This window comes from Cyprinus carpio, chromosome A14, assembly GCF_018340385.1.
Source record: "Cyprinus carpio isolate SPL01 chromosome A14, ASM1834038v1, whole genome shotgun sequence".
Lineage (NCBI taxonomy): Eukaryota > Metazoa > Chordata > Actinopteri > Cypriniformes > Cyprinidae > Cyprinus > Cyprinus carpio.
Genome location: NC_056585.1, coordinates 30,182,154 through 30,195,662, shown reverse-complemented (window position 1 = coordinate 30,195,662; position 13,509 = coordinate 30,182,154). Strand labels below are relative to the sequence as shown.

General features: G+C 36.5%; 1 pseudogene; it reads left to right on the top strand.

Annotated features, from left to right (window-relative positions):
* Nucleotides 1-891: 891 nt before the first annotated feature.
* LOC122147598 lies at nucleotides 892-7,248 on the top strand (annotated as a pseudogene).
* Nucleotides 7,249-13,509: the final 6,261 nt, after the last annotated feature.

Here is a 13,509-nt window from a genome sequence, read left to right as displayed (position 1 = left end):
GTATTCACACTGGATGTGCCTGTATATGAGTGTACACACAAGCAGAAACACTTAAGTGCATTTGTCTTTATGGGTGTTTGAGGCCAGTAGCCTATGTTTATAGCAATGAGAGAGAAGGTCGTTGAGGTGAAATCAATACAGGCTCTTAATGAGGTGCTCTGGAAGGGAGAAAAACTGTTTGAGAAAGGGTTAGAAAGAAACAAAGAATGAGGCAGTACTAAACAGATATATTGAAACCCAGACCGTTTAGAAGCAGGGACAGCACTGAGCGAATAAGTAGATCAACCTCACTTCCAGGGGAGAGGAAATGTTCACAACTTTTTTTTTAGTAAGGAAAGATTAGTGATTACCAGAGGACATTGATTAATGCAGCAGTATTGCAGTGTAAATTAAAAGTGTTTTTTTTTTTTTTGCGTTCCAAAGGCGTCTGCCCTCATTTTCAGGGTATTTGGCTCATGAGACGATTCCCAGCTTGTATCATCTCAGTTATATAACAGACTTGTGAACCTCAGTGTGTACAGTAGTTCTCATTTCTTAAAGGAAAGCAGAAGCTTTTGACCTATTTTCGTGGTCTTATATGAAATGGTTTTTATTAGACTACATATATTAAATGTGCTATGAATAGCTGACATTTGGAGCACTGACAGCAGTGTGGCATTATCAAATAATTAAGAAATGTTCTTTTTTGTAAAACCAGCAAGTAAAATAAGTTGGATGGTAAGAGGAATAGCTTGCTTCGTGATGTGAAACATAAAGATGGATGCAACCAGAGCTTCTTGAAATATCCGTATTTTCTGCAGAAGAAGGATTCAGGTTTCAGATTTGATCCTGTGAAGGGGTTTTCATTGTTTTTCATTTCTCTTCTTTCAATTTAGAGATCCAATGAGCCATTTGATCCTGTAACCAATGGCAACAGTCCAGGCCCTGTCCTTGAACCAGGACCCCAGCAAAAGCATCTGTGTCGGTTATCCAGCGTCCACTTTGGTATCAGGTGCGCTGCGTCATGGGAAGTGTGGGCAGCCTAATCGAGAAAACCAGACGTGTCACCAACCAAGAGCAACAGAGCAGTTCCACAAGTGCAAAGGACGGCAGAACCACGGCCTGCTCAAGAAGGGTTTCAACCAGAGAGAGCTGCTTAACTATCTGAACATCACCAAGAAGGAAGCAAAGGGCAGCAAACACCCTCATCTCTGGGACATCCTCTATCAAGAGAGAGCACAGGAGAGAGGACGACGACGTTCTACACTAAAGTCTACCACAGGGGTGGAAAGGAGGTCGATTTGGGAAAGAATTCACTTCCCATAGGTGGCAAGTTTGACAAGGTACACAACTGTCAAAGAGTGGCTTCATTCGTGTCATGTAAGAATTACGGTAATTGTAATTTTCCATGTTTGTCAAGCTCAAAATTATAGGTTTGAGCCTCTGGCCAATGGCAGATGCAGGGAGTGTTTGGGGAACAGTGTTTGTGGAGCACTGGCTGTTGTCAGACTCCTTGTGCAAACAGAAATCTCACTGGATTATTACAGGGTTCGTACAAGCTGCTTAAAGTGCTTGAAGTAATTTAAGTCCTGGAAACCCATTGAAAACAGCCATATTTTTGAGAAGGTAATTGAAAAGTACTTGACTTTTTAAAGGGCAGTATATATGAAATAAGTGTTATTTTTTTCCATAGATAAAGCAATATTTTAGGCAAAATTAACTATGCAGCACGTCTAATACAAATTACAGAGCTGTTTCGCCTGGCTTTTAGCAGTGCACCAGATCTCGGCGATATTAGTTCTTGAGGTGTATCGCGATATTAGTATAAAGTTGTGTTTGTGGTGAAACTTTTGATAGTTCTGGCATTATATTGTCCGGTCTTTTATTGCATGTGATGTTCGTTTGGGTTTCATTTAGGAACGCATATAAAGTCTGATGTGTTTTGTGTTGCACTGTTATCATTTACAAGCGTGGAGCGCATCTCAGCTGCTCGGGAGACAAACTCGTCCTCTGCATAAACTTTGAGTTTGGGTTGCTTAACATTCATCTAGGACAACAGTGCATGTTATCTCACTAGATTTGTAAATCATTTATTAACCAACACAGAATAATACATCAACATTTTTCTAAATATGCGATTTGTTGTACATCACAAATTCAAAATAAAAGTTCAAACTCTCACTCTGAGTTTGCAGGGGGGCAAATATTAAAATTACATGGATTTAAAACGTCCTTGAATCACTGTAAAGTGAAGTATGGCCAGGCCATTGGTGCCCTCTGCAGGTGTTTGTTATAATACATTATGTGCGTAAATAGGTTATGTTCATATTTTGTGTAGGCATATTACATTATGTAGTCCTATTTTATCAGGGTTGTTCAATAAAACCATGTAATTACTTGGTTTTGATACTTTATTTGAACCAGTTATTATCGCCTCATCGTTAGTTTATATATAAATAGTCATACTAAAGCCTGTTTTTCACTTAGGTCTATTTTTATTACTAAAAAATATCAGATTACTCAGTTGTCAAAATAATCAGTAGATTACTTGATTACCAAAACAATTATTTGTTACAGCCCTAGATGAGTTAAAATATTTCAGAATACAACTGCATTGTTTTGATTTGTGTGATTAAAAGACACATATTTTGTCATTTTAAAAACAAAATCTGTAAAAATAGTATTCAAATATTGTCTCATTCTAGTAAAGTATCTGTATATCTCATGAGCTAAGTGTATTGTCACACACCCTAGTTTTGATAAGTGGTGATAAAGCTCATAATTTCCAAAGTGTATGATACAGCTTTCATTTTTAAGGTCAATCATATTCATGAACAAAAAAAAAAAAAATTCAGTTTGAATAAGGAAAGCGATAATTTTGCCATAATATCCTTTCAAATGTAAAGGTTGCCACAGTTGTTGCATGATTTTGTGCTGCACTTTATTTGTGCCATTTTGTTTTATTAGTTTATTAGAATTTGAAAGTTAATAACAATATTGTTTGATAAGTGAGATCTCTGATTTTAGTCCTTTGAAAAAGCAGAAAAGTAAAGCGTGCTTTGAAAAGTCCTTGAAAGTCCTGGAATTTCATTTTGCAGTTTCTGTACGAACCCTGTTATAACAATTAATGGCAAAATGAATGTTTGGAAATGTAAAAATGATATTTCCTACTTACACACATACAGCAAAAGATAGAAATAACTGACTTGAAACCATTTTTAGTTGGTGAAAATACTAGTGTTCTAATAATTTTGGCCACCACTGAATATATATATATATATGTAAACTACATATAATATTAATATTAAATATATATATATATATATATTAAATGAGATTAAATCTTATATATACTGCTATTTTATTTTATTAAAAAAGATTAATAATACAGGAATATTTATAAATACAAATTAGCATCAATTTTTTCTAATTTTATGTAAAACCAGCAATTAAAAATCGGACGTTTTCTTTCTTGCAGATTTTGGTTGTCATCAACACCACATAGAGAAAGTTGTTAAAAAAAGTATAGAAGTAATACATTAATAAAAAATAACATAATTTATTTACTTATTGTTATTAATAATTTTTAGTAGTTTTATTTTTTTAATGAATAAAGAGCTTTGAGTGGACAAACAAATTGATTAATTAGGGTTATAATGAGCTTTGCCATGGAAACTAATCATTTATGAAACTAAAGATGTGACAACAGAGTTGTCATTTTAAACAAAACAAAGCATTTTTGTTAATATTAAAATAATTTTTATTTAATTAAGGGAATGAAAGAAACAAAAACTTTGTTCAGTAGTTGTTTCCAACCACTTTGTACATAAAGAAAGAAAGGATGAATTTATCATAGTTTACTGGCTTTTTTGCCCATCAGCATTTGTTTTCATTAAGTATTTAACAATCTCGGAGGGGAGCAGGTGGTTAAAATACACTTTACAATGAATGGGATTAAAACAAGGATGAAATAGGTTCCTCGTTGTGGTTTCAAAGCCCTGTCAATGAAATGCAGAAAAAATCGTGAACAATGTTTTCCAGTCTGGCTCCATAAGAGCAATATTTCTTCTTGGAGGCAAGTGTAATTTAGTGATAGGTGGGCTACTCCCACCCACAGTCTCAAAACGGATATAAATCATATAACCTGTTCAGGCCAGCAGCGGTGTAGACTAACTGACTAGCCTCTGCTGGCTAAATTTTATCTCTGTAATCAAATATGGTCCCCCTCAGGTGACGTTATTGTGCAGGAAATTCAGCGAGACCAAGAAATATGGAAGTGAAAGTAGTCTACATTAAATTACTATGTTGTTTTTGGCATGGCTCAATAATTTAAGTGTAGATCTATTCTCCTGATGCACATGCTGCAGTTGACTTATCTTTTCATTTCACAGCCACGATTCAGGCCTTCCGCCTTTAAACCGGTCACCCCAAAAAACTTCAGTTCAATGCAGAACCTCTACCCCTCCAAGTCAGAGAAGGTAGAGAGCAGCTTAACCAACGGCATGCATCCGTCCTATGCCAAAGCAGCGTCCAAAATCGCTGTCAACCTCTTCCTCGTCCTCCTCCCCTTCACGGCCAGGCGCGAGAGTGTCAGCAAAGGCGTGCTAGCAGCAGCCCGGGGCCCTCAGCCAGGAAGAGGAGAACACGTCCGACTCGGGGGGCACAATTCCATGAACAGCCTGCCCGCCTTATCGGCCGCCGTTCCGCCCACACATTGGGACAAATCAGTGCCTCCTATGGGTCACATCAACCACATCGGCTCACTAGATCGCACCTCGCTGGGCTCCAAGGGAGCACGCTTCCACAGCCCCAGACGTTGTCCTGTCAGAGTATGGCTACGCTGAAACAGCCTGCAGTGCTATGGAAGCGATGGGCCCCGCCACCCTACGAGCTGTCGCACTCTCTGGAGGACGTGGTGAAGGACCTGGAGGACCGTCTGCAGGAAAAAGAGCACGAGCTACGTCAGATGAGGAGGAACCTGGATGAGAGCGAAGACGCTATTGCGCAGGTCAGCATCTTTAAGATTGATTTTTTTGAATGTTTTTAATATCTCTTATGTTCAACAATTCTGAATATATTTAAATAAAAATGTACAGTAATATTGTGAAATATTATTCTAAAACTAATTATTCTAAATTTCACAATATAAAGTAAATATATTCTTATGGATAAGATTCATAATAATAATAATAATAACTGTGCTAGTTTTCATAATATATTATACAATTTATATGTAATTTATATATATATATATTGTCAGTTTTATCTCATCAAGGCTGCATTTATTTGATCAAAAAATACAGTAAAAACAGTAATATCTGTGACTAATGACAGTTTTTCTATTTGAATATATTTTCAGATGTATTTTATTCCTGTGATGGAAAAAGCATCATACACTCCTGTCTTTTAGTATCACATTGGTTCTTCAGAAATATGGGTGATGAATTTTTGCTTAAGAAACATTTATTATTATTATTAATTGAGAGAAGTTTTTGTGCTGCATATTATTTTTGGGAAGACAAAAATACATTTCTTCCAGGATTCTTCAATGATTTACAAGTTCAAAAGGAACAGCATTTATTTCAGTTAGATATTTTTTGTAACATTGGTTAAAGAATATATATTTGTCTAGACTATCACTTTTGATCAATTTAATGCATATTTTGTGAATAAAAGTATTCATTTCTTTAAACAAAAAAATAGGTTTGTTATTTTTTTTTAAAGGTTGATACCTTATAAAATAATATATTTAAAATCATTTTAACCATAGGCCCATAAACAAATACTACATTTTAAAAAAAAAAGTAAATACACAAAAAAAAATAAGCAAACCTGAAAATACTGAAAAATGAAAAGAAATTTGAAAATAAAGAATTACACGTACCATTATTACAAAATAAAAAACTACATTAAAATTCAAATCTCTGTGTTTCCTGTAGGTTTTTTGAAGAGAAGCAGCGGCTGTGGGAGAAGGAAGTGACAGAACTGAAACACCTGTACAACGCCAGACTGCGGCAGGTGTCCCAGCAGTCCCAGCGTTCCAACCCACGAAAACCTGCAGCTGCAGCTGTATAAGGCACAGCAGGAACGCAACCGGCTGCAGGAGGAGCTGGATTCAGTCAGGCTGCAGTGCCAGACCCTGAGAAGTCAAAGCCCAGCAGCACTAAGCCAAAGCATTAATCCCCAGCTGGAAGAGACCCAATGGGAGGTATGCATTAAGTCAGAGCTATCTGTCCAGAGCTCTGGGGATTTCAGAAAAGTTTGCAAGAGATAAAAGAAAGAAATACATTTTAGCTTGCAAAATAAACATCATGTATCATGTATACTTGTTAGTTTGTTCACCACTAAACAATATATATATACTGTACAAACAAAAAAACTAAATGGTTTTTAAATCAGAAATGACAAAAAAAAAAAAAGATTTAATTGCCTACCTGAACAAACCCCTGTGAGGCTTTCATAATTAAAACAAAGGACAGCAACAATCATCAGTCTTTCAAATTGTATTTGTGTGTTTGTATAAGCTGTAATAAATGCCTAAATTGTATTTCTCTCATAGGTTTGCCAAAGTCTGGAGAAATCTCTTTACTGAAGCAACAGTTTCGGGACTCTCAGGCAGAGGTTTACACAGAAGCTGAGTGAAATCTTCCTCTTAAAGACTCAGCTGCATGAGGCACGCAATCAGATCGAGGAGTAAGGACAGTCAGATCGACATGCTACAGATGGCCCTACAGGGCGCCCGGCGGAAATGCCCCTTGCCTGCCTTCGAGGAGCATCGAGCGGATGCGGGGTGAGACTGGAGAAGCCAGTGCTACAGAGGAGCGTCTCAGAGCTGAACTGCTGCTGGAAAAGGCGGCAGGAACGAGGCGCAGGCTTCAGCTTTTGAAATTGAGAGGAGCACGTGGCAGAATGAGAAGGAGAAGGTGATACGCTACCAGAAGGAACTGCAGGCCAGCTATCTGGAGATGTACCACAAGAATGAGGCCTTAGAGAGAGAACTGGCAATGCTGAGAGGGGGCAGGGCAAGAGTTGAAGGGGGCGGAGATGAGGGCGGGGTTTTACAAGAAGCAAAGCTGCCCAGTGGCCTGCCCTGGATAGAGAGGATTGAGTCCTCTGAAATTTGACTTTGCAGATGTTCTTCTGCATCGGAGATTAGATTGATGCCAACAGCTCTGGCTCCTTAACCCAAGACAATGTTTTAAACCGAATAAATAAACTAAACTATGTAAGTTTGACCAAAAAGTGTACCAAACAGAGGAGCAAGATAAATAATATGGTTGTTTTTGTAACACAGAAGGGACTTTGCTTTGATAAATTTGAATCATCAATAACAGTAGTGACTCATCCCAAATTTGATTTTGGATTTTTAAACAATCACAATGAGTGTTCGAGCACTATTTTTTCATTGATTCTATGGTATATTTGTGCTTTAGGTACTGAATATTGCTCTGGGTCATTGTGAGTTTCAGTGGATGATAAATCACAAATCCCAACATCATATTTTTTTATGCTGCCATACTGAAATCAGAAGTGTGCATCCCTAAAACTCATGTCGCACTTTAAAAGCACACAACTTATAAGTTGTCCTTTGCATTAGAAAAAAAAAGTATGTCAACAGCAGATCCATATAGAAGCATTTCTGCTACTATTGGTATTTGTTGTGGCTCTGGTGGGCTGTTCTATTCTTTTGACCCAAGATGTGTAAAACTGCATGAATGTGAAATTAAAATTCTGGAAAGTTTGATGCCTGTGTGTGAAAAGTCATTGATGTAAGGGTAACGTTAGATCCCACATTATTTCTATATCTTAATATAGCAAAAAACTATACTGTGACTTGTTGTTAAAAACTACTGAATTTCATCTTCTAGTTCATGCATTAATTGTATAGATTTTTTACTATATAGGTATGGTGTTCTTTACTCAGAGTCGCTAAACCTTGCATTTTCCCCTTACGTTGACTGAAGGTTATTTCCCTTGTTTTCTGTAAAAAAACACAGCTCGATAATGTGTCTTCCAGTTAGTGCAAAATAAAGTTTCAAATGTGTCTTCCCAATTAGTGTTTCTCACATACACTATATTTTATTATTTTAATAAAGTATCTAAAAACTTTATTGTATGAACCTTATTAAGGTAGACTATTTGTTGGGCGGGACTCCAGGCCAGTACTACTATATATCTATTATATAGATTATATTAGGCTATATAGCCTCATAAATAAGTTTACTTTTACTTTTCTGATCTGAATTTGGCTGCTGTAAATCTGTAAAAGTATAGGGACGCAATTTAAACATCTGTAATACTTAGAACTTCTGCAGAATTAGACACGCCCCTTTCTTTAACGATCCCGCAGCTTTGGCGTAACCATACAGTCTATGGGCGTAACCAAGGTGTTTTTTCATGTAAAGTCTTCTCCCCGCTGCTGTCATAGTCCATTCAGCATTCAAACTGCATGTCGCGTTCGGTTACTACAGTCAAAACGATTAAACTCTGCACAATAACTGAGATTTAAGAAAAAGAAAAGAAAAGGCTTTGCGCCGCTCTGTGTTGGAGCCATACCCTTTCGTATTATCCTTTTGTGCAATGAACGATTTAGTTTTTTTTGTTCTGTTCTATCATATGTTGCTATATATATATATTTAGGCTACTTGTTTTACGTGAATGTATTTTACAACAATACAAAGAGCAATGTGAAACATTTTAAACCAGTTAGGGGGGGTTGTGTCCTACACTTATCTTTTATTTGTTGCCCACAAAATAATGTTGCCTTTTAAAAAATGTTTAGTTTAGTTTTATATTTTATATAATTATTGTGTACTCTTGATTTTTCTAGAATAACTTTTGCTGCTGAATTATGTACTAATCTAGTTTATAATATATATTTTTCGTTACAGATTAAGATTATATATTTTTTTCATTTGTTATTTTTCATTAAAATTAAGTTGTCTATATTTAGTAAGATTGTGTTTAAAAACAAACACCTGAGTTGGCTTGGAAGCTGAATCGGCCAATTAGTCAGGAATTTTTTGGTTATCGGAGCGGATTCGGATCGGATCTGAAAAAATGTGTACTATCGGTTGCACTCCCTACTGACAGAATCAGACACGTTCACGGGACCCTTTCAGTGGCCGACGTCCTGCCAGCCTTTTGAAGATTGAGCCCCTACCTACGGGGAGTAAAGTTTAACCGATGGTTCACTCTCCGTTCACTCTTGTGTGTGTCTGTTCATTTGCTCTCTTAGGCCTAACCCCTTTTTAGGACTTTTGGCTGTCGGCCAAACTCATTGAAAACTTACCCCAATTTTATTCTACTATTTATAGGGCTGTTCACAGAGACAGTACGGTTATTGTCCACATTGTAATAGAAATACTTAATATTTTTGCATACCATTAAATATAAAAAATATATTTTCGGGGGACGAAAAATAGGAAAAAAACTATTGAGCGAAGAAACGATAATTAAGCAGTGTAGCAAAAAGCATAATAAAATATAAAATTAACCAAAAAAAAAATGAATTAACAAACATCTAAGGAACAGTTTTGCAAGCCTTGTGGGCTTGCAAAGAATGTGACCCCCCAAGCCCTGCACATCAGATCCGATTTTAGTGCCTTGCTAGACCCAGAATGGGCCATTTGTCACGAGGGACAATAAGGAGTCTATTTCTGTCTCCAGGTAAGAGACTTTAAGTTTGCTTCTTTAGAAGCCACAAAGTAAATCAAGTTGTGAAAAAAAAAGAAAAGGCAGACGGTCAAACTTAGAATGTCTACACTTTCAAAAATTGAAACAACGTTTATTTATTATTTTTAGAAGTTACAATAAAACGTGGACCTTTTTTCAAAAGAAAAACATCCTGCCTGTTTTATCTTGTTCTTGAATGCCATAGCTTTGCCCCCTAAGGTCCATTATAATGTCAAGCTCTTTTAAAGCAGTCCAGAGGTCATCTAAACTTAGTGTGCCAACCATAGGAGGATTCTCAATTTCTTTAAAAGAACCAGGATGTTTGCATAGAAAACTCACAGAATCGCTGTAAGGAGAAAACCTGTAAAGTTTTTAACTAAGGGTTGTGAGGTTTACTAGTGAGATCCTTAATGGGAAGAAAAATTACATTTGCCCTACCCCCACTGTGGTCACAGTTTCAAATAAAATTGTTGAACGACTGACCACTGTTTTATTACAAACAACTGTCCTGTTTTAAAAAACTCGTTATAACATAAAATCAAGACATTTTTTTCCCCTGCAAAACTACTTCCATGTTAATTCCTGTAATGTTATATATCCATTTGCATCAATTTAAGCCCTTACAGATTCCCCAGTGAACTGAGGTTTCCCTCTTGTGGGAGTAAAGGGTCAACATCTCATTTAAAACATTTTGCTATTGTTTTCAATAGTTTCAGTATGGAGGCATTTTTATTTTTAAGACAAAACAAAGAATACGCCCAGAATCATTGACCTATAACAATTGATATGAACACTATCATTCAAAAGTTTGGGGTCGGTTTACATTTTTATGTTTTGAAAGAAGTCTCTTATGCTCATCATAGCCTGCATTTAATTTATCACATACAGTAAAAACAGCATTAAAAAAAAAATAGAAGTAGTATTACAAGTTTAAGATTTATTTCCGGTGATTGTAATGTCACCATGTTCTATTGTATTTTTCAGCAGCAAAAACCCCAGTATTCTTTTGTTTACGTATGATCAATATTGAAAACAGATGTGCTGGCTTAAATATTGTTGTGGTAACCCAGATACATTTTTTAATTATTATTTGATAAAACAGCATATATTTGAATAGAAATCCTTCAGTAAAAACATTTTAAACATCTTAATTTTCTTAAAACACTGAAATTGCATGTATCCCATGGCATATTAAAAAAATGTTAGAATAATAGTTTTTGAGGTACTTAATGCAATCACCACCCATCTGGAAGACTTTTTAATGGTTTGAAAAAATTACTGTTGTAGAGAGAATTGTGTGTAGAGTGCAGACAACAAAACTCAAAAGTTGAGTAATACATCTTTTTATTATTTAAGATGCAAGTATAATAACACAGTATTGTACTGGTAGAAGGATAAAAATTTACAATAGTGTGCCTTGCAGGGTTGTTACAGCAGAGAAAGCAGAGGTCATATACGACAATCACTGAATGGAAACTTAAACAAAAAAGTACTTCCTTAAACTCCTGTTATAACGGTACTGTGACCAGTACTCTGCTGTGGGATCTGCAAATTTTCCAGGATTAATCAATATTGTCTACTAAAAGAAAAATCAGACATGTTTATTATCAGCCACATGTCCCGTGCCACACAGCACTCCTACACACCTCGTGAAGGCCTTTTAAAAAGAAAGACATCAAAAAACAAAAAAAAATCGAGACATCATTCCGCAGAACGAAGCTGTGCTGGTTACATGGGTACAACATGCCCGACCTTCAATAAAGTCAAAGATCACTGGTAAAGGTTTTCTCTCTCTAGGTCTCAGGTCTGGATCACATCTGTCAGAAGAGCTTGTTGAGGGCAAGGTTTCCAAATTTCATTTTCAATCAATCACAGCAAAACGGCTATTTAAAAAACCCACATTCTGCTTCGGCATGCAAATTTTGAGATATTGATCCCTAAAGTGGAACCGAACAATTAGCTGTTACATTGTGTTAAAGCCAGGGAGGATTTGAAGAGCATCCTGACGGACAAAATATTATTCCACTGTCTCCCGTCACCTATACAGATATAAACAGTCACCCTGTTTATATCTTCAGGGACGATGGGAAACACCCAGAAACTCATTAGTCCATACATTAATGGACATATAGTTTCAGTATGTTACAACTGGCAAAGGTTCAATCGCTAATGCAACTGTCTGCAGAGGATGCATTTCTCAAGATCGTATATAGACCCATTTTGATTATGTAAAGTGGAGAACCCTGGAGCTGTAAGTCCAGTCAACTCTGTGATAAAACAATTTGTGTGTGCATTTAAATACATTACATATGTAATTATACTAATGAAAATTTATACCATCACAAATCACACACATGGCTTGGACAAGAAGGTTTTCTCAGACATCACACTGGCGCAAGGAACAAGATCAAGAGGATCAACAAATCCTCAGATTTCTGATGAGTATTCACACTGACTCACTAATCAAAACGCCATTCGATCCAATTAAGCCTTTATTATATTGGAAAGAGAGATGTGATTCATTTATAATCCACCAGTCCTTATGTCACTGTTAATAAACATACTGAAAAGCCATTTCTATCATGTACACCTGCAAAGAATCCCCGTTCATGTATTTTAATGTGATCTCAAAAGAGGAAACTGTGGATATATTCTGGCAAGAAGTCACCCACACAGATGCATCATGCCCATTCACTTAATAAGAGTCACAAAGAAAGAAAAAGAGAGGCGTTACACCATGGAAACTTAAAAATACTCTGCAATTAAAACAAATGGAGAGGAAGCGAAATACACACACACATCCGTTCTTGTAAAAGCCTGTTTATACTAGGCTGTGTTAACAAATGAATGATCGGCAAAGATCGTTTTCCTCGTTAGGTACACTAACTGACTCGAGTTCTACAGGTATGTTGCCATGGCCACCGACCTCTGTAAACTAAAAAAGCTTTGGAGAGGGAGGTGTTGGTGCTTCTTGGGGAGAAGCCGCCACAGAAGGCTTGTCATGCCTGTGAACGAGGATCATTCGAAAAGAGGCTCCAAGAAGCCTTTAACATGACTTTCGGCTACACTCCGGAAAAAGACATCAGAAGAAGATCTGTTTGGCATCTGAGGGATTCTGCTCCATTGGACAATATGGGCATTTAAGCCTGAGAAAAGAGAGTTTACGACATTGTAAGCAAGGAATATCAGCATCAATACTGAATAAAAGATCAAAATAAATGTATGGAAATTAATAACAATTTATTTTACGGTGACCTTGTTACTATTGTAAAACTAGCACCAAGCAACTAACCTAAAGTAAATACATGTAGTTAGTAAATAATATACCTCAGTACTAATTTGTGTAATTACAAGGTACCAATAATTATTAGCCCCTTTCACACAGTAATACAAGTAAATTGCCGTAAAATTACCGGAACAACTTTACCGGTAAATTAAAAAATGTGCTGTTCACACAGTCAACGTCATTCCGTCTTTTTTCCGGAAAAGCACCATTCACAGACTCATTCCAAAATACTGGTAAAATTTTGTGACACCTCTAAACAGATGCGCTTGTATTCGTAAACATGGAGGGGTATATGCGATCAGTATTTTTGTTCATGGTTTCATTTTTGTTTCAAACTTTCACATTAATGCAGCTGCATTTGTCACAGAGACATTGTAATAGACGACTACAAACCAAAATACTACTATTGCTTCCATCACACGCGCTAGTTTGGGGTTTCGCTGAATTATCGAGCTACTGTGAGAGCTACAGGCTTGTGGAGGTGGCTGGACCCCCCGATGATTACACCAAAGGTCATAATAGGCCCAAGAAATTCGTTTCTCCCTACCCTTTGTTTTTGTGATTGTCGT